This window comes from Vigna unguiculata, chromosome 4, assembly GCF_004118075.2.
Source record: "Vigna unguiculata cultivar IT97K-499-35 chromosome 4, ASM411807v1, whole genome shotgun sequence".
Classification (NCBI taxonomy): Eukaryota; Viridiplantae; Streptophyta; class Magnoliopsida; order Fabales; family Fabaceae; genus Vigna; species Vigna unguiculata.
In genome coordinates, this window is record NC_040282.1 from 23,342,255 (window position 1) to 23,361,742 (window position 19,488).

A 19,488-nucleotide genomic window follows, 5' to 3' on the forward strand; every position below is an offset into this window, starting at 1 on the left:
TTGACTTATTGACTATAGTTGACTTGACTTAAGCCAACATGCTAATCTATGTTTATTTGCTTTGTAGGTTAATTAGGAGTAAGAAAGCAATGCTAGGTGGCGCATGGTGATTGGGGAGCATAAATGATGTGGCAGAGAGAGTAAAGCAAAGTCATAAAGCATAAAGTAAAAGGCATGAAGCAAGTGTACCTATGTACCTTTGGTCTCCTTTGTTTTTAGCACTCTTTGGCCACTTTTTGGAGACATATGAGACACATTCTTTGTCTCCTTTTGTGCTAGAACGAAATTAGCCTTGCACACACCATAGCTAGCTCTTTTGTCTCTCATTTTTTGTAACCTTATTTGACCTAGTTTCTAAAAGCTAGGGTTAGGTTTTTGTAGAGACATCCTTAGGTATCTTTTATTTGCTTAGAGGCCCCTAAACTCTTCTATATAAGGGGTGCTCCTAGACATGTAAAAGGGTTGAAGATTTTGAAGTAAAAACACTCTTGTGTCTCAACCATTTGTGAGAGTTTCCTCCCTTGGGAGTGAATACTTTTAAGCCTTATCTTGCATAGCAAGTGGCGGCACACATCCACTCATCTTCAAGGTTGCCATGGCTTCTAGCCTTGCCTTGTAGTGGCGTGCTCCTTACATTTTTACCATTTCTTTCCTTTCCATTTTATGTTTTCTTCTTCTTTTAATTGTTCTTGGTTTTCTATGGTTTATGTGCCTTCCATTTCCTTTTTGTTTTGAATCAATCCATCATCTTCTTCTCTTAAGCTTTGTGAAAGGAACCTTCACATCTAGATAGCTTGCTATCTTAATGTCCAGTGGGGATTTCACTTAGCTTTCTTAATCAACTCACACCATATTCAATAATCTTAAAAAGGAACAAGATAATCCTTCATCACAAAACTTGAGATAATGGGTGTAATCCAAAAAAAGATTCATAAGTCGTTGTTAATGGAGTTGAAGTCACCAAATTCTGAGGAGTCTGTATCAATTTATGTCTAATTGCTCCACATATAGTTCCTTTAACCATATTTTCTAAACGAACCAGGGCCAATCCAAATTGATCTTGAAATAGATCTGCTACAAAACGAATACGTTTATTTTTCAAATGATTTATATCGTCAAGTAGAGCCATTCCAAATTTCATGCCAATCAAATGATCCGCAGCTGTCAATATATCTCGCGGTAACAAAAATGTATTGTTCTGGGGTATATCAAGATTAAGCTTTTGGTTGATATTTCGTCGACCAGTTTTTCCTAATTCACATCTTTGTTGAAAAAAAAAATTGTAATTATTTCCATAAAGATTCAGAAAATATCGGATCTCCGCCAACACAAGCAAATTGTCGATAAAACTCCAAAATGGCATTTTCTTTTGATCCAATTTTTTTTATCCTTATCATTTAGGAAAGACACGAAAATTTCAGGATAACAAACATTTTCTAGAATTTCGCTTAAATTCGAACCCATAGCTGATGATAGAACTAGAATAGATATTTTTTGTTTCCTACTCACATGAGCCCATATCCTTGCTTTTTTATCAATCTCTAATTCTAATCTACCCCCCAGTCTGATATTATAGTGCCAGTATAGACCGAAATTCCGTTAGGTTCCAATTTTGAACGGTAATAGATACCAGGACTTTGCAATATTTGATTGATTACTATTCTGTATATTCCATTTACTATAGAAGTTCCCGAAGAATTCATTAGAGGAATATTTCCAACAAAAATAGTTTGTTTTCGTATATCTCTACTACTTTTCCAAATTAATCCCTCGGATATATATAATTCAGCAGAATATGTAAGTGATTCATATACAACATCTTTTTCGTTTATCAAGGGTTCTAATAATTGATATGTTTCGGCAAATAATTGAAATTCAATTTCCTGATCTGTATCCTCAATTTTTGGAAACTTAAAAAGCCCTTCTGTTAAGCCACGATCAATGAACCTACAAAACCCTTCAAATTGTATCTGATTCAATCCAGGTAGTGTAGACATTTCTTCATTTTCACTCCCAAGCATTTTCAATTTCCCTGTGAATTTTATCGAAAAATATTCCACGATTTGCTGTCATGCTTCATCAAATCACATGAATCCATTTAGCAATACTGGAATTTCTATTCTTTATACTTAATTACATGAAATCTTACCTAATCCCGTGTATCAAATATTTCTTAGTGTATGAAATATCTATTATGAAAAAAGAAAGAAATATTAGAATTTGATACTCAACTTCGAAGGAATTTGCAACAAAACAAACAGATAGAATCGAAATTCTAATCTAAAAAAGGATTGGAAATTTCTACGAGCATTTCAATATTTTTTTTTAGGAATATAAAAAAATGCATTTCATTTCTATCATTATTATGATATTACATATTCAAATTCAATTGGATACAAAAAAAATCCATTCGAAATTGTTAAGAAAAGATATATTTTGAAATGAAGTATTTTGGAGATAATTGGGGAGAATATGATTAGAGTATGTTATGTGTAATGTAATAAGGCTTGTATTTTTGAAACATGCATATATTTAACTGCAGCTATAGATCTGTCTCTAACTTTATTGCAGTCATATTTGTTCAGGATAACAAACACATAACATGTGTGAATTTTTACAAATTTTCTATTCAAAATTGTAAAAAAAGGATAAGCACGATAATTTCTTGAAAATACCGTATAGTATTGGTATTCTATATCTATATAGATATGGATAAGATACTCGATTAGATAATATCTGTGTAACAGATCAAATTGATATTCTAGGGTTTACATATATTGAAAGTTGTTGTTATAATTAGAATGAACAAAGTTAAAAAAAAAAGCAATATTGATTGGTTATGTATCAATTTTTATTTTCTAATCTCATTAAGAAAAAAACAAATTTCTATTCAAATATTCAAGAATAATTCATAAAAGAATAGTTAACGGTTGCGATTTGTCTCAAGATTGTTTTTCAATTTTTCAATAGAAAGAAAAGGGGGGAGTATTCTCAAAAACTTCATATCTATATTTTTATTGGCGGCATGGCCGAGTGGTAAGGCGGGGGACTGCAAATCCTTTTTCCCCAGTTCAAATCCGGGTGTCGCCTGATCGATAAGAAACTGTAAATGAAAGATTATATTACGTTTTTTTAGAAAACTTTTTTTCCAACAGAAGCAAGCGAGGGAAAAGGAGTCTTGAGAATTGCGTTTGATTCGAAATTATAAGCATCAGTAGCTTAAAAAATGTTGTAAATATTTTTATCTCGAATTCAAGGAAAGATTCTAGTAGTGAAAAGGAATCCATAAATTTAGAAATGATAGTTCGTTCAGTACACAACTATTGTAGTGTTTGTCTCCTGACTGGGTCTTTTATTAGATTGGATTAAGAATAAGTCGGATAGGAAAGTCCATTTTTAGGTAGAGAAAAGGTAGAAGAAAAACCTTCTATACAGACTAATTTAAAGTTTATGAGTGCTTCCACATTTTATCAATATTATTTAGATCAATTCTATTTAATAGCTTTAATTTAGCTAATTCGCTTTCGTAATATTCAAAAAAAGTATTCTTTAGATTTTCATATTCTATATTCTAATAAAATTAAAAAGTTTTGATTCTAAAATCGAATAGAAAAGAAAAAAAGTTTTTTTAATTATTTTAGAGAACGAATTGGGAGACATTTAAGGGACTATTTCAAATAGAAAGAAGAGTATAAGTATGCAAATGAATCTGTCTTGATTCTTTTTTTATGAAATCCTTAAGGAAATGATAAAAGAGAAATCTTAATATTCCCACCTGGTAGTAACATTCATTGACTTATAACTTCCTATAATTTTTTTATGTTTAATGTTTTATGATTTTACTAAAAATAATCAAAAAAAAACTTTTTAGATGTTCTAATAACTAATAAATAGAATGAATTCTTGTTTTTCGTGAATGATGTTAGCTCGGAATCCTTTTTTTGACTCTGTAATAGCAATTCCACTATTATAGTATTTTTAGCGAATAATACAAAAAAAAGAATAAAAAATTTGAGAAAATAATGAAATAGTTCCTTCATATTTATAGAGATAGGAGACAAAATTTACATGGATATAGTAAGTATTGCTTAGGCTGCTTTAATGGTAGTTTTTTCATTTTCCCTTTCCCTCGTAGTATGGGGAAGAAGTGGGCTATAGGGATACTAAAAATTGAGTTAAGGGATCCAAGTAACCTTGTTTATTTCTACCTGAATTTTTGAATTTCGAAACTATTGAATGAAAATATTTCATTTAAACTAATACTAATTAATTGAGTTCAAATAGAAAATCTATCTTGATTCTATTATATTTTAGTAGTGTAATGTATTCTATGTATCTTATAGGAATTGAAAATACTCTTTCAATCAAACAAATATTTTCATTATTCCCATATTCCTATTTTGAGAAAAACAAGGGAATAAAAAAGAAGAAGAAATGGATTCCTATTCCAATCAAATTTTTCTTAAAATTTCTATTTCGATGAACTGACGCTTAACCTGGTTATATATATATATATATATATATATATATATATATATATATGGAAAATGGCGGACCGTGTAATAACCATTCCTGTTTTTTTACCCCTTTCTTTCCTAAGATACCGGAATTGTTTGTAAAAAGAATCTGAAAAAAAAAATTGGACGCAATTCTCAGATAGTAGAAATCAATTTGATTTCTACTATCTGGATTACGTTGATTGTACGATCATTTTTTTAAATCATTCATAAAAATGAAGAAATCATATTTCAGTGAAATTAGTCACTTTTACTTACCGTTTTTACATAAATTATAAGTAAAAAAGTAGTAGGAACTAGAATAAACAGTGCAGTAACAATAAATGCGAGAATATTTACTTCCATAATCTTTATTATGTTCTATTTCTCTTAAATTTCTAAAAAAAAAAAATTCGGGATTTAATCCCATAGAAATGTTCAATCTTTCAACAATGGTATAAATTGGATTTCAATGATATCAAATCGGATCAATATCATGAATCACATAATCTGAGCTATCAAATCAACTCATGAAATAGTATAACATAGGAAGATCTTTTATCCATACTAAATAAAACAAAAAAAACATTTATTCTTGATGAAAGTCCAAAATCCCTTTCCTTCCTTTTTTGGCGAAACAAATGAAAAAGCAGGGGGAGCCCCAAATAAAATTTTGTTTATCAATTTGATTCCCTACAAATACACAAAAAAGTAATTTATTTTTTATTTTTTTGGATTTATATCCAACGGGATTGACGGGGCCTCGAACCCGCAGCTTCCGCCTTGACAAGGCGGTGCTCTGACCAATTGAACTACAATCCCAGGGATAAAGGGTGTACTGTATAAATATTTTTATGGACCGTTTCTGTCAAACCTTTTCTTTTTCTATTTCGGATTCGAACCTTTTTGTTGTAAATGAAAAAAGCGCATTTTTTATATATTGATATGTATATCGATATCCACTTTAGTGAGATCGACACAAATTACTCGTAATCCGTTTCTTATTCTTATTCTATTAACAAATCGATTGAAAATTGAATCAATGAAAAAAATAAATATTTTTTTTTCAATTTTTCCTTATATTTTCTACTTACAGATCTTGACATGAATACCGATTATTAACAAGATTTTGAATTTGTGGAAGGAAATATGGAATACAGAAAAAAAAGAAATAACCTTAGATATGTTTAGTATTTTGATTCTTCTGTATCATAGCACATCAGTCATTTCCAGAGAACTATAAATGGGTTTAATATTGTGCTCGGGCATTGACCCAGCACAATAGGAAGAATACATTTCAGTTTTTATTGAAAATTTTTCATCAACTTCCTTTCGAAACACCCTACCCACAGGGGAAGTCGAATCCCCGCTGCCTCCTTGAAAGAGAGATGTCCTGAACCACTAGACGATGGGGGCATACTTGCCCGACCGCCATTATACTACGTTCATAGTATGAACAATTTTTTGCAATTGTCAATATAATGATATGATTTGATAAAAAAAAAATTCGTTCTTTCATAATTCCATAGAAATTTTTTATTAATCATTTATATTTCTAAATTTTTTTATTCCAGTCATAATAAGAAAAAAAAGAAGTAATGTTCCAATAGAGAGAAAATTCTTCACAGGAATGATTCGTTTGTTGCAAAGGACGAGAGGTTAAAACTTCATTTCTATCATTTATTACTAATACTAAGATTCGATAGGTAGATTTATATCTAATACTAAGAAAAAAACCTTGGAAAATAGAATTTTTCAATAAAAAAATAAAAATTTGGTTTAGGGATAGAACATATTGAATCCATTTTATCAATGATTCGATTTTATCAATGTTTCGATGAAATATTTTATTTTGTGAGTACATTTATGTATAAAAAAAATAATTTAGTGTTATGATTAGAATGACTTCAAGAATCCATTTTGAAATAATATATTTGATATGGATCAAATCCAATCTTAATCAATTCTTTTTTTAACTATATTTTATTCACTAGGTAAATCCATTTTTTTGTTCTTTGATGAGTCATTATACAAATAATAGATATTGATGTACATGTATTCTAATCCCATTTATATCATTTAATTTATATAATTTCTGTAAATTTATAGAATAAGTATACACAATAACAAATATATGTACTAGTCATGCTAGTTCCATATTTAGGAATTGAAAGAAAAAGGGCCCTTTTAACTCAGTGGTAGAGTAACGCCATGGTAAGGCGTAAGTCATCAGTTCAAATCCGATAAGGGGCTTTTTACTTTTTTTCTTTCAAAAGCAATAGTCTTTCTATTTGAAGGAAGAATAAAAAGATTCTTGATATTTTGAAAAAGTTTCTATTTGTAATAAAAAAGAAAAAGTGTAAAATTCAATAATAGAAAAATAAAAAAAAGTAAGTGGACCTAACCCGTTGAATTATATTTATATCTACTATTCTGATATTCAAATTTGATAAAGATTCAATTTGAACAATTTTTTTTTCTTTTTAAGACTTTTTTTTTGTTTAGACTCCCTAAGAATCTCTGAATATTTCCAATGAAATCTTCTTGTTCCTGAACTAAGAAAAAAGGTTATGCCTTTTCTTTACTCAGAAGGGCCTTAATACGAATTTCAAGTTCCACCAAACAAGTTTTTTTAAAATTAAAATGAAACATATTTTTTTCCATAAATTTCTATTATTTCTATAAGATTAGATAGAATCTTATAGAAATAATAGAAATTTAATCTTATAGAAATAATAGAAATTTACATTAAATTATGTCTTCACATATCAAATAGTTTCTTTTCATATCGATGTGGACGATATTTTTCCAGTAATTCATATATATGAGACAAAAACTTTCATTTATAGTTTTTTCTTTTTATTATAGTATTTATAAAAAAAATGAAATACTAAAGAAAAAACTGTAAATGAAATAGAAATTTAGAAAACCTATGATCCTACAGTAGTTTCCTAGACAAAATAGAAGTCAATTCACAACCAAACTTCAAGAATAAGTTTCTTTGATGAAAGGAGAGAAATATGTCTGAAGATCCGCTAGGTATAAGAAGTGAAACAGGGGATCATTTGTTTCTTGAATAGTTCTGAAAAAAAAAATTCTATCGGATTTTGGAGTCATAGCAGATTTTATGATTGATGACTTGGAAGATTTTTAAGAATAGATAAGGAATAACCACATCGAGTTCATGGATTTGCCCTAGATATCAATAGACCCATAAATGATTTTTTATTCGAAACCGATTAGAAAACAAGGGAAAGTATACTTATATATTCTATATATATATATATATAGAGAGAGAAAAATGAATAGAGATAAATGTTAAAGGTCCGTCCCATCTCTGAAAATGCTCTATGAGGTGTTAGGAAATGGTTGAAGTAGTTGAATATGAGGATCTCTATGACTATAGCTCTTGGTAAATTTACCAAAGATGAAAATGATTTATTTGATAATATGGATGACTGGTTGCGGAGGGACTGTTTCGTTTTTGTGGGTTGGTCCGGTCTATTACTCTTTCCTTGCGCCTATTTTGCCTTGGGGGCACCAGTGCAGAAAGGGCTTTCTGCCCCGGTTATTTTCGACATTTTGCCTCGGGTCTGGAACCGAGGCATATTGGGGCGAGGCCAAAAGGTATATCTTTTGGCCTCGGTTATCACCCGAGGCCATAGACCCAGTTTTTTACCTCGGTCTTGATAAGAACCGAGGCATATTCCTTTACTCGTCAGTTCCACAAGCTGGTCCATAATCAAATCTGATTCTCTGCAAATTGGAAGTTCTGAAGGAGTTCGTTCTGAAGGAGTTTGTCTCCCATCTTGTTATTCAAAAAAATGCAGATGAACCTGTCCAAACAATACCAACAGTACCTATCAGAAGCTAGGGTTCAGGTGGAGGTTCACCAAAAATGGCAGAGGCGGGATGTCCAGCGCTCACGCTGCCGAACCAGTTCGGTGAGGAGTGGTGGTGGATGCCAGAGGCTGTGAATGGCAACGAGCGCAGCTTGCCGGTGATAGAAAAGTGCGGCGGCTCAGGGGCAAATCAAAACCCCTATTCGACGAGGTTTGGCGCGGACGCTGGAGCGCATAGTGGTGGCCGCGGCGGCGGGAGGTAACCTAGACTAACGAGGGTTTGGCGCGGACGCTGTGGGTTGCGCAAGGCACCAGGTGGAGGAGCTGTGTTGTCGTCGACCCCGTGTCCGCAACATCGCTCGCGCAAGGCACCAGGTGGAGGAGCTCCTCGGTGGCGCCTGACTTGTTGAGGAGGACGAAGGGGCGGAATTTCGAACAGAGGCGCTGCTGGCGCGGGGACTTGAACAGAGGCTGTGACGCGGGGAGGAAGAAGGGTTCGCGAATTTTGAACCCTAAATAAACCCTATGGCTTCGGTTGTTAGAGGAACCGAAGCCATTGACCCCCTTTTGGCATCGGGTCTTCTTGGACCGAGGCCTATACCCTGACTTCCAGCCACTTTTTGGCTTCGGGTCCTACTGGACCGAGGCCTATACCCCTCTTTGGCACCGGTTTTGAGCGAACCGGGGCCTATACCCTCTTTGGCTTCGGGTATTTGGAGAACCGAGGCCTAAAACTTGGCTCTAATTGCAAAAATGCCACCGCGCCATTATATGCTTCGGTTCCTGGCCAACCGAAGCATATAAGGCGAGGTAAAATGGACATTTTGCACTAGTGGGGGTTGGTTTACATGTACGAGCTTTGTAACTTCATGGTATACTCACGGCTTGGCAAGTTCTTATTTAGAAGGCTGCAACTTCTTAACCGCTGCAGTTTCCACTCCCGCTAATAGTTTAACACACTCTTTGTTGTTACTGTGGAGTCTTGAAGCACAGGGAGATTTTACCCGTTGGTGTCAGTTAGGCGGTCTGTGGACTTTTGTTGCTCTCCATGGTGCTTTCGGATTAATAGGTTTCATGTTACGTCAATTTGAACTTGCTCGATCTGTTCAATTGCGACCTTATAATGCAATCGCATTCTCAGGTCCAATTGTTGTTTTTGTTTCTGTATTCCTTATTTATCCACTGGGTCAGTCTGGTTGGTTCTTTGCTCCAAGTTTTGGTGTAGCAGCTATATTTCGATTCATCCTCTTTTTCCAAGGATTTCATAATTGGACATTAAACCCATTTCATATGATGGGAGTTGTTGGTGTATTGGGCGTTGCACTACTATGCACTATTCATGGTGCAACCGTAGAAAATACTTTATTTGAAGATGATGATGGCGTAAATACATTCCGTGCTTTTAATCCAACCCAAGCTGAAGAAACTTATTCAATGGTTACTGCTAATCGCTTTTGGTCCCAAATCTTTGGGGTTTCTTTTTCCAATAAACGTTGGTTACATTTCTATATGTTATTTGTACCAGTAACTGGTTTATGGATGAGTGCTCTTGGGGTAGTCGGTTTGGCCCTGAACCTATGTGCTTATGACTTCGTTTCTCAAGAAATCTGTGCATAGGAAGATCCTGAATTTGAGACTTTCTACACAAAAAATATTCTCTTAAACGAAGGTATTCGTGCGTGGATGGCAGCTCAAGATCAGCCTCATGAAAACCTTATATTCCCTGAGGAGGTTCTATCACGTGGAAACGCTCTTTAGTGGAACTTTAGCTTTAACTGGTCGTGACCAGGAAACTACCGGTTTCGCTTGGTGGGCCGGGAATGCCCGACTTATCAATTTATCTAGTAAACTATTAGGGGCCCATGTATCCCATGCTAGATTAATAGTATTTTGGGCCAGAGCAATGAACCTTTTTGAAGTGGCTCATTTCGTACCCGAGAAGCCCATGTATGAACAAGGTTTAATTTTGCTTCCCCACCTAGCTACTCTAGGTTGGGGAGTAGGTCCTGGGGGGGAAGTTATAGACATTTTTCCATACTTTGTGTCTGGAGTACTTCACTTAATTTCCTCTGCAGTATTGGGCTTTGGCGGTATTTATCATGCACTTTTGGGACCTGAGACTCTTAAAGAATCTTTTCCGTTCTTCGGTTATGTATGGAAAGATAGAAATAAAATGACTACAATTTTGGGTATTAACTTAATCTTGTTAGGTATAGGTGTTTTTCTTCTAGTATTCAAGGCTCTTTATTTTGGAGATATATATGATACATGGGCTCCGGGGGGGAGATGTAAGAAAAATAACCAATTTGACCCTTAGTCCAAGTATTCTATTTGGATATTTATTAAAATCGCCTTTTGGGGGCGAAGGGTGGATTGTTAGTGTGGACGATTTGGAAGATATTATTGGAGGGCATGTATGGTTGGGTTCCATTTGTATACTTGGTGGAATCTGGCATATCTTAACCAAAACCTTTGCATGGGCTCGACATGCACTTATATGGTCTGGAGAAGCTTACTTATCTTATAGTTTAGGTGCTTTATCTGTTTTTGGTTTTATTGCTTGTTGCTTTGTCTGGTTTAATAATACCGCTTATCCTAGTGAGTTTTATGGGCCCACTGGTCCAGAAGCTTCTCAAGCTCAAGCATTTACTTTTCTAGTTAGAGACCAACGTCTTAGGGCTAATGTAGGATCTGCTCAAGGACCTACAGGTTTAGGTAAATATCTAATGCGTTCCCCGACTGGAGAAGTTATTTTTGGTGGAGAAACTATGCATTTTTGGGATTTGCGTGCTCCTTGGTTAGAACCTCTAAGGGGTCCTAATAGTTTAGACTTGAGTAGACTGAAAAAAGATATACAGCCTTGGCAAGAACGTCGTTCTGCGGAATATATAACTCATGCTCCTTTAGGTTCATTAAATTTCGTGGGTGGCGTAGCTACAGAGATTAATGCAGTCAATTATGTTTCTCCTAGAGGTTGGTTAGCTACTTCTCATTTTGTTCTAGGATTCTTTCTATTTGTAGGCCATTTATGGCACCCGGGAAGAGCGCGCACAGCTGCCGCAGGATTTGAAAAAGGAATTGATCACGATTTTGAACCTGTTCTTTCCATGACTCCTCTTAATTGAGACGTGAGATCCAATGAAGTAGAAATCCCTTTTTTTTACTATAAATATTTGGTTGAGTAGAGCGAGTCGTAAAGAAGAATTTATTTTCCTATTTTCTTAGTTTCTATCGAATCTTTTTTTCGAACTGGGCTATATATCCTCAACATCCCGAAAAAAAAGATTCGATAGAAACTAAGAAAATAAACAAATCTATTCATTGAGAAAAAGGAGAGAGAGGGATTCGAACCCTCGATAGTTTTGTTTCAAACTATATCGGTTTTCAAGACCGAGGCTATCAACCACTCAGCCATCTCTCCAAAAGCTAATATATATATTTTTATCTTTATTCCACTTAGTAGACCATGAGTATTTGAGTTGATACCATTTTATCGACCCATAGGAAAGATATTCAATGTGAATTTATTGGTTTAGTTTTCTATCGGTATGTATATAGGTACAAAATCCAGCATGCCTTTTTGTGAAGTAAAAAAACTATCCTCGATCCAAGCCTAAAAGGGTTGATAATAAACAAAATCAATGAATTCATGATAAAACCCTTCTGCGTTTTTGCATTTACAATTTTTTTTTCAATGAATATTAAGAAAGGCATCTAGGGGTTGAGGGATCAAATGGTGAAGTTCTTTTGTTGGTAAATTGGAGGATTAGAAACGCGACTATTGCTTTCCAATTAGCTGTTTTTGCATTAATTGCTATTTCATTTATTTTATTGATTAGTGTACCTGTTGTATTTGCTTCTCCTGAAGGTTGGTCAAATAACAAAAATGTTCTATTTTCCGGTACATCATTATGGATTGCATTAGTGTTTCTAGTGGGTATTCTTAATTCTCTCATTTCTTGAAGTTCTTTTTATTCTAGATTAAAAATGAAATGACCCCTCCCTCAGAATTCTTTCGGATTGTCAGCCATAAAGGGAATAGATCAGTTCCTAAAAAAAAGAAAACTATAACACATTACATTCTAAGGGGGAGTAAACTTCTTCTATTGGAAAAATCTTATATCTTATACTTATATGGTGGTACATTGTGAAACTAAAAGAAATAAAATAGAAAAAATGAACTATAAAAATTTGAATTTCATTTGAATATTCTATTCATATTAATATGATATGAATAGAATATTCAAATGAAATACTATAAATCTATTTATACGTCGTCTAGTATTTAATAATATAGAATATCTATTTGTATCTCTATATAGATAAATATAATTTTTTATTAATAGGAACTTACTTTTTTAAGAAAAAAGTAAATCAAAATATTCAATAGAATGATAATTTCAATTCAATTATATAGATATATAGAAAAAAACCATATATAATAATAGAAATGTAATAATAGAAATGGGAATTCTTGATAAAAATGAATAGTAATAGAAAATATTTTATTTGGGAGACAATAGAGAATATCTATTATCTAAATTTCTTTTTTATTATCCCTAATAGAATATCATGCCCATCTCTGTACAAATAGAATCGCATATCAAGTACAATGAAAACACGGATATAGTCGAATGGTAAAATTTCTCTTTGCCAAGGAGAAGACGCAGGTTGGATTCCCGCTATCCGCCCTATGTATTTAATAGTCATAGTATGAAAAATGCCATAGAATTTACTGCGTATAATGCCCTTCTTCTTGAAACCTTGTTTTTTTATCAAATTCAAAAAGTTACGGAGACGGGATTTGAACCCGTAACCTCAAGGTTATGAGCCTTGCGAGCTACCAAGTTGCTCTATATAAATAACACAACTGGTAGCATCTGCTGGTTTGCCAGGGGTGTTAAAGGTCAGGTTGGGGGTTCGATCCCCACTGGCAACAACCCACCCATTATGAATGGACGGAGAAGGGTGAGGGGTTGGGGTGCATCGGGCTGTAGTAACTTGACAGCCTCTGGGGCCCGAGGAGGGGTAGCCAGGGATGTTACAAATAGCATGATGAACCAAGAAGTCTCCAAGCCCTATTGTTAAGAATAGAGAATTACTATTCTCATTTACAGCATTTAACCAACCAGGCAACCATTGAACGTCGGACTCTTCGTTGAAGATAAAAGTATATCGAACCCATAGGAAGTTTTACCATGAGCAGATTGTATCCATTGGGCAAATATAGGTTCAATCAAAATTTGTTTCTCCGGAGTACCAAAAGCAAGCATGACATCGTTATGGACATAAAGTCCCAGAGTATGGAACCCCAGAAAGAGGCTAGCCCAACTTAAGTGGGATATGATAGCTTCTTTATGGTCTAACATTCTTGCCAAGACATTATCTTGATTCTGCTCTGGATTATAATCTCTAATAAAAAAGATAGCTCCATGAGCAAAAGCCCCTGTCACAATGAAGCCTGCTATATATTGATGATGAGTATATAAGGCAGCTTGAGTAGTAAAGTCTTGCGCTATAAACGCATAAGCAGGTAAAGAGTACATGTGTTGTGCTACCAAGGAAGTAATAACCCCTAAAGAGGCTAGAGCAAGACCTAATTGAAAATGAATTGAATTATTGATTGTATCATAAAGACCCTTATATCCACGCCCCAATCTACCCCCCAGAGGAGTATGTGCTTCTAAAAGATCTTTAATACTGTGACCAATCCCAAAATTAGTTCTATACATATGGCCAGCAACTAGAAAAATAAACGCAATAGCCAAATGATGGTGTGCAATATCAGTTAACCATAAACTTTGAGTTTGCGGATGAAATCCCCCGAGAAGTGTTAGAATAGCAGTTCCTGCTCCTTGAGGGGTACCAAATATATGATTATTGGAATCTGGGTTTTGAGCATAAAGATTCCACTAACCTGTAAAAAATGGACCTAATCCCTCGGGGTGCGGCAAGATATCTAATAAATTGTTCCATCGAACGGATTCCCCCCTGGACCCCGGAATAGCAACATGAACTAAATGCCTTGTCCAAGCCAAGGAACTTACTCCGAATAGTATTGACAAATGATGATTGAGGTGGGATTCGGCATTTTTAAACCACAAAACACTCGGTTTCCATTTTGGTTGTAGGTGTAACCAACCTGCTATTAAAGATATAATAGAAAGTATTAATAGAAAAATAGCTCCAGTATAAAGATCCCCATTAGTACGTAAACCGATTGTATACCACCACTGATAAACACCAGAATAGGCTATATTAACAGGACCTAGAGCACCCCCTCGAGTAAAAGCTTCTACAGTTGGTTGACCAAAATGAGGATCCCAAATTGCATGAGCAATAGGTCTTACATGTAAAGGATCTTGTACCCATGTCTCAAAATTACCTTAAAATTACCTTGCCAAGCTACATGAAAGAGATTCTCGGAAGTCCACAAAAAAATGATTGCTAATTGCCCGAAATGAGAAGCAAAAATATTCTGATAAAGACGTTCCTCAGTAATATCATCATGACTTTCGAAGTCATGTGCGGTAGCAATACCAAACCAAATACGACGAGTAGTGGGGTCTTGAGCTAAGCCTTGACTAAAGCTTGGAAATCTTAATGCCATAATGATTTTCAAATCCTCCTAGTTATTATCCTACTGCAATAATTCTTGCTATGAAGAATGCCCATGTTGTGGCAATTCCACCTAAAAGGTAATGTGTTACTCCTACAGCATGTCCTTGTACAATGCTCAAGGCTCTAGGCTGAGTAGTAGGAGCAACTTTTAATTTATTATGAGCCCAAACAATGGATTCAATAAGTTCTTGCCAATAACCACGCCCGCTGAATAGAAACATTAAACTAAAAGCCCATACAAAATGTGCACCCAAGAAAAAAAGACCATATGCAGATAATGAAGAACCATAAGACTAAATTACTTGGGATGCCTGCACCCATAAGAAATCACGAAGCCACCCATTAATGGTAATGGAACTCTGCGCAAAATTTCCTCTTGTGATATGAGTTACTATCCCTTGATCACTTATACTACCCCAAACATCTGACTGCATTTTCCAACTGAAATGGAATATAACTACGGAAATTGAATTGTACATCCAAAATAGTCCTAAGAAGACATGATCCCAAGCGGATACTTGGCATGTCCCCCCTTTTCCAGGTCTATCACAAGGGAAACGAAAACCTAGATTTGCTTTATCCGATATCAATCGTGAACTATGAGCAAATAGAACACCCTTTAAGAGTATCAATATTGTTACATGAATTGTAAATGCATGAATATGATGGACCAAAAAATCCGCAGTTTCTAAAGGAATAGGTAACAAAGCAACTTTACCGCCCATTGCTACTAAATTTTCACCTCCACAAGTCAAACTGGTACTTGTTACTGCACCTGGGGCTGTTGTGCCAGGTGCTAAAGCGTGGGTATTTTGTATCCATTGAGCAAAGATCGGCTGTAATTGTATAGCAGTATCTGAAAACATATCTTGAGGACGCCCTAATGCGCTCATGGTATCATTATGAATATACAAACCAAAATTGTGAAAACCTAAAAAGATACATACCCAGTTAATATGTGATATGATTGAATCATGATGTCTAAGGACACGATCTAATAGATCGTTGTATCGAATAGTCGGATCATAATCTCTTACCATAAAAATCGCTGCATGCGCAGCAGCATCAACTATGAGAAACCCGCCAATCCACATGTGATGTGTAAACAATGACAGTTGTGTACCATAGTCAGTAGCTAGGTATGGATAAGGAGGCATAGAATGCTTATGGTGAGCTACAACAGTGGTCAAAGAGCCTAACATAGCTAGATTAATAGATAATTGAGCATGCCATGACGTTGTTAGAATCTCATATATACCTTTATGACCCTGGCCTGTAAATGGACCTTTATGTGCCTCTAAAATGTCTTTTATATTGTGACCAATACCCCAGTTGGTCCTATACATGTGACCCGCTATCAAGAAAAGAATTGCAATAGCTAAATGATGGTGTATAATATCGGTCAGCCATAAACCTCTACTTATTGGATCTAATCCTCCACGAAAAGTAAGAAATTCTCCGTATTTTGACCAATTCAAGGTAAAAAATGGGGTTGCTCCCTCGGAAAAACTCGGATAAAGTTGAGCCAAAAGATCCCGATTTAGGATAAATTCATGAGGAAGTGGTATCTCTTTGGGATCTACTGCAGCATTTAGAAATTGGTTAATCGGTAAAGATACATGTATTTGGTGTCCTGCCCAAGAAAGAGACCCCAACCCTAGGAGCCTTGTCAAATGGTGATTCAACATAGATTCTACATCTTGGAACCAAGCCAATTTTGGAGCAGCTTTGTGATAATGAAACCAACCACCAAAAAGCATTAAGGTTGCAAAGACCAATGCACCAATTGCAGTACAATAGAGTTGTAATTCATTAGTTATTCCAGATGCTCTCCAAATATGAAAAAAACCAGAGGTTATTTGTATTCCTCGGAACCCCCCCCCCTACATCACCATTCAATATTTCTTGACCCACTATTGGCCAAACCACCTGAGAACTAGGCCTAATGTGAGTAGGATCACTTAACCATGCCTCATAATTGGAAAAACGAGCACCATGAAAATACATGCCACCCAGCCAAAGAAAGATGATAGAGAGTTGGCCGAAATGCGCACTAAAAACTTTTCAGGAAATCTCCTCTAAATCATTAGTATGGCTATCAAAATCATGAGTGTCAGCATGTAGGTTCCAGATCCAAGTAGTAGTATCTGGTCCCTTAGCTATTGTTCTTGAGAAATGACCAGGTTTTGCCCATTCCTCAAAAGAAGTTTTTATAGGATCCCTATCTACCAAAATTTTAACTTCTGGTTCCGGTGAACGAATAATCATTGAGTCCTCCTCTTTCCAGACAACACATACAAAGAGACCTGCCAACATAAAACAAAATTAGTGAACTTATTAGAGATGTTTCAATTGAGTTTTGTTCTCTCCTATCTCTCATGTATTGGATATCTTAGTAAATTTCATTTCTTTAGTTTTTCACTAGAACAATTATGATCTCGAAGTCAATTCGGGGCAAGTGTTCGAATCTATTATGACATAAGAGTGAGGCGCTCAACGGACCTATTTTAATCTTCTAAGACCTTTTTGAGAACTCTGAATGGAAGTTCAATAATTTTTCGTGCAGCCTAATCAAATGTATTCCGATTTTATTCTAATTCTATTCCTTATATTTTTTATTTTTTTTTAGATAAAGTATAAGTATGTACTCTATTTCAAATTGAGCAGGCATTAGCATTCATTATTAGGCAATATACCAATATTTTATTTCTTTTTTTGAAGGTCTCTTTTCTTAATTTGATTGAATATTAGTTTAAATAATAGAAAAAAGGAGAAAATTATCTACTGTATCCACATCTCGTTTATTTCTATGAAATACTAGACAAAATCGAACAAAATTAGAAGGGATATATTTAAATTATGTGATTGGTCGTTCCTATAGAAATGATTTTTGAATTTGATAGGGACAAGAAACAAGAATTTATAACAATATATATTTATCTATCTATATCTTTATATAGATAGATAAATATATAAGAAAAAAAAGAAACAGAGTGTTCTTATTCAAAACGCCCTGTGATCTTCAACCAATTCTGTGCTGCAACATAATTACCGGGGGTAAGAGCTATAGCTTGTTTCCAATATTCAGCGGCTTGATTAAACCAAGACTCCGCAACTTCTGAGTCTCCCTGCCGAATGGCCTGTTCTCCTTGGTCGAAATAGGTGAGTCAATTCCTTTCCTTAGAACCGTACTTGAGAATTTCCTGACTCATACGGCTCAGTAGTCAATTCTTTTTTTGTTCTATTATCTTGAAGTTAACTAAAAGAAAAAAAGAAATTATTAATATGAGTTTCAAACTTTCATTTTTACTAATAAATAAAGAATTTCAAAGAATTTCATCTTTTTTTTTTAGTTTTATCTTTTCTCCTACCTTCAGAGAAGGGAATAAAGCATTGGCATTAACGCCCTAATTCTAATTTTCTGAAAGGTAACTATCTCGATTTTATATACCATATACAAAAATATATGATAGATTCATTTCTATAGAATCTTGGTAAAAGTTTTTTCTTTCTTATCTTATAAGTTCTTATAAGTAAAGAGAAAATACTTTCTATCTTTGGGATTTGATACTACACCGCTGCTCAAAATACCAGGGGATCCTTTTTATTACATAAGTCGATTCTTGACTTCTTTATTTATCATGAGATAAGGAAGCAGTTTTTATTATATCGATTGAAAACCGTGTTAATTGAACCTTATGATGCTTCCTTTATCAATTAGATCTTTTATCCATAGAAAAAGAGGGTATCTAGACATATCGATTTCTTCATATTTTTACTTCTATGAAGTTTCTTTGCTACAGCTGATAAAAATCGTTGTTTTGAACGATATATATATGTAGAAAGCCTTTCTTATTTATAATTATTTATATTTCTATATTTCTTATATTAAAACTCTTTTCTTTTTTCTTTCTATAGTGGAGATAGTCGCACGTAATGACAGATCACGGCCATATTATTAAAAGCTTGGGGTAAAAATGGGTTTTGTTCGAGCGCCCAAAAATAATATTCCAAAGCTTTAGTATGTTCTCCATTACTTGTGTGAATAAGGCCTATGTTATAAAGTATATAACTTCGATCATAGGGATCAATTTCCAGTCGCATAGCCTCATAATAATTCTGTAAAGCTTCTGCATAATTTCCTTCAGATTGAGCTGACATCTGTTACGGTCGTCATTCGGTTCAAAGAATCTCCGCTCCAGAACTATACGTGAGATTTTCATCTCATACGGCTCCCCCTTATGTGTGTAATGAGAAAAATCCATAAAATCAAAAAATATTCCAGTATTCTCATTCTCAACTACAGAGCTAGTGTTTTTACAATAAATCTCTAGCCAACCTTCCTGTCAAAAATTATTGCTTAACATTAAGTATGTAGGTACTTGATAAAAAAAAAAAAACAAGAACTTCAACAATTTCTTTGTCCTCTACGCTGCTTAATTTCCTGAAATTAGTCACCTCAATAATCTTCGATGGTTCTATGGGTATCCAAAATATGAACGAAATGGATATTTATTGTCCCAACCATT

General features: G+C 34.4%; 1 non-coding gene and 2 pseudogenes across 1 annotated transcript; 2 read left to right on the plus strand and 1 right to left on the minus strand.

The window, feature by feature from the left end:
• The window catches only part of LOC114180614, a 10,903-nt pseudogene extending 4,972 nt beyond the window's left edge, over positions 1-5,931 (minus strand).
• Positions 3,020-3,090, plus strand: TRNAC-GCA. Its single transcript has one exon. It is a non-coding gene; the product is annotated as a tRNA-Cys (tRNA).
• A 1,961-nt stretch (positions 5,932-7,892) lies between the features above and the next one.
• LOC114181260 lies at positions 7,893-11,699 on the plus strand (annotated as a pseudogene).
• The last annotated feature ends 7,789 nt before the right edge of the window (positions 11,700-19,488 follow it).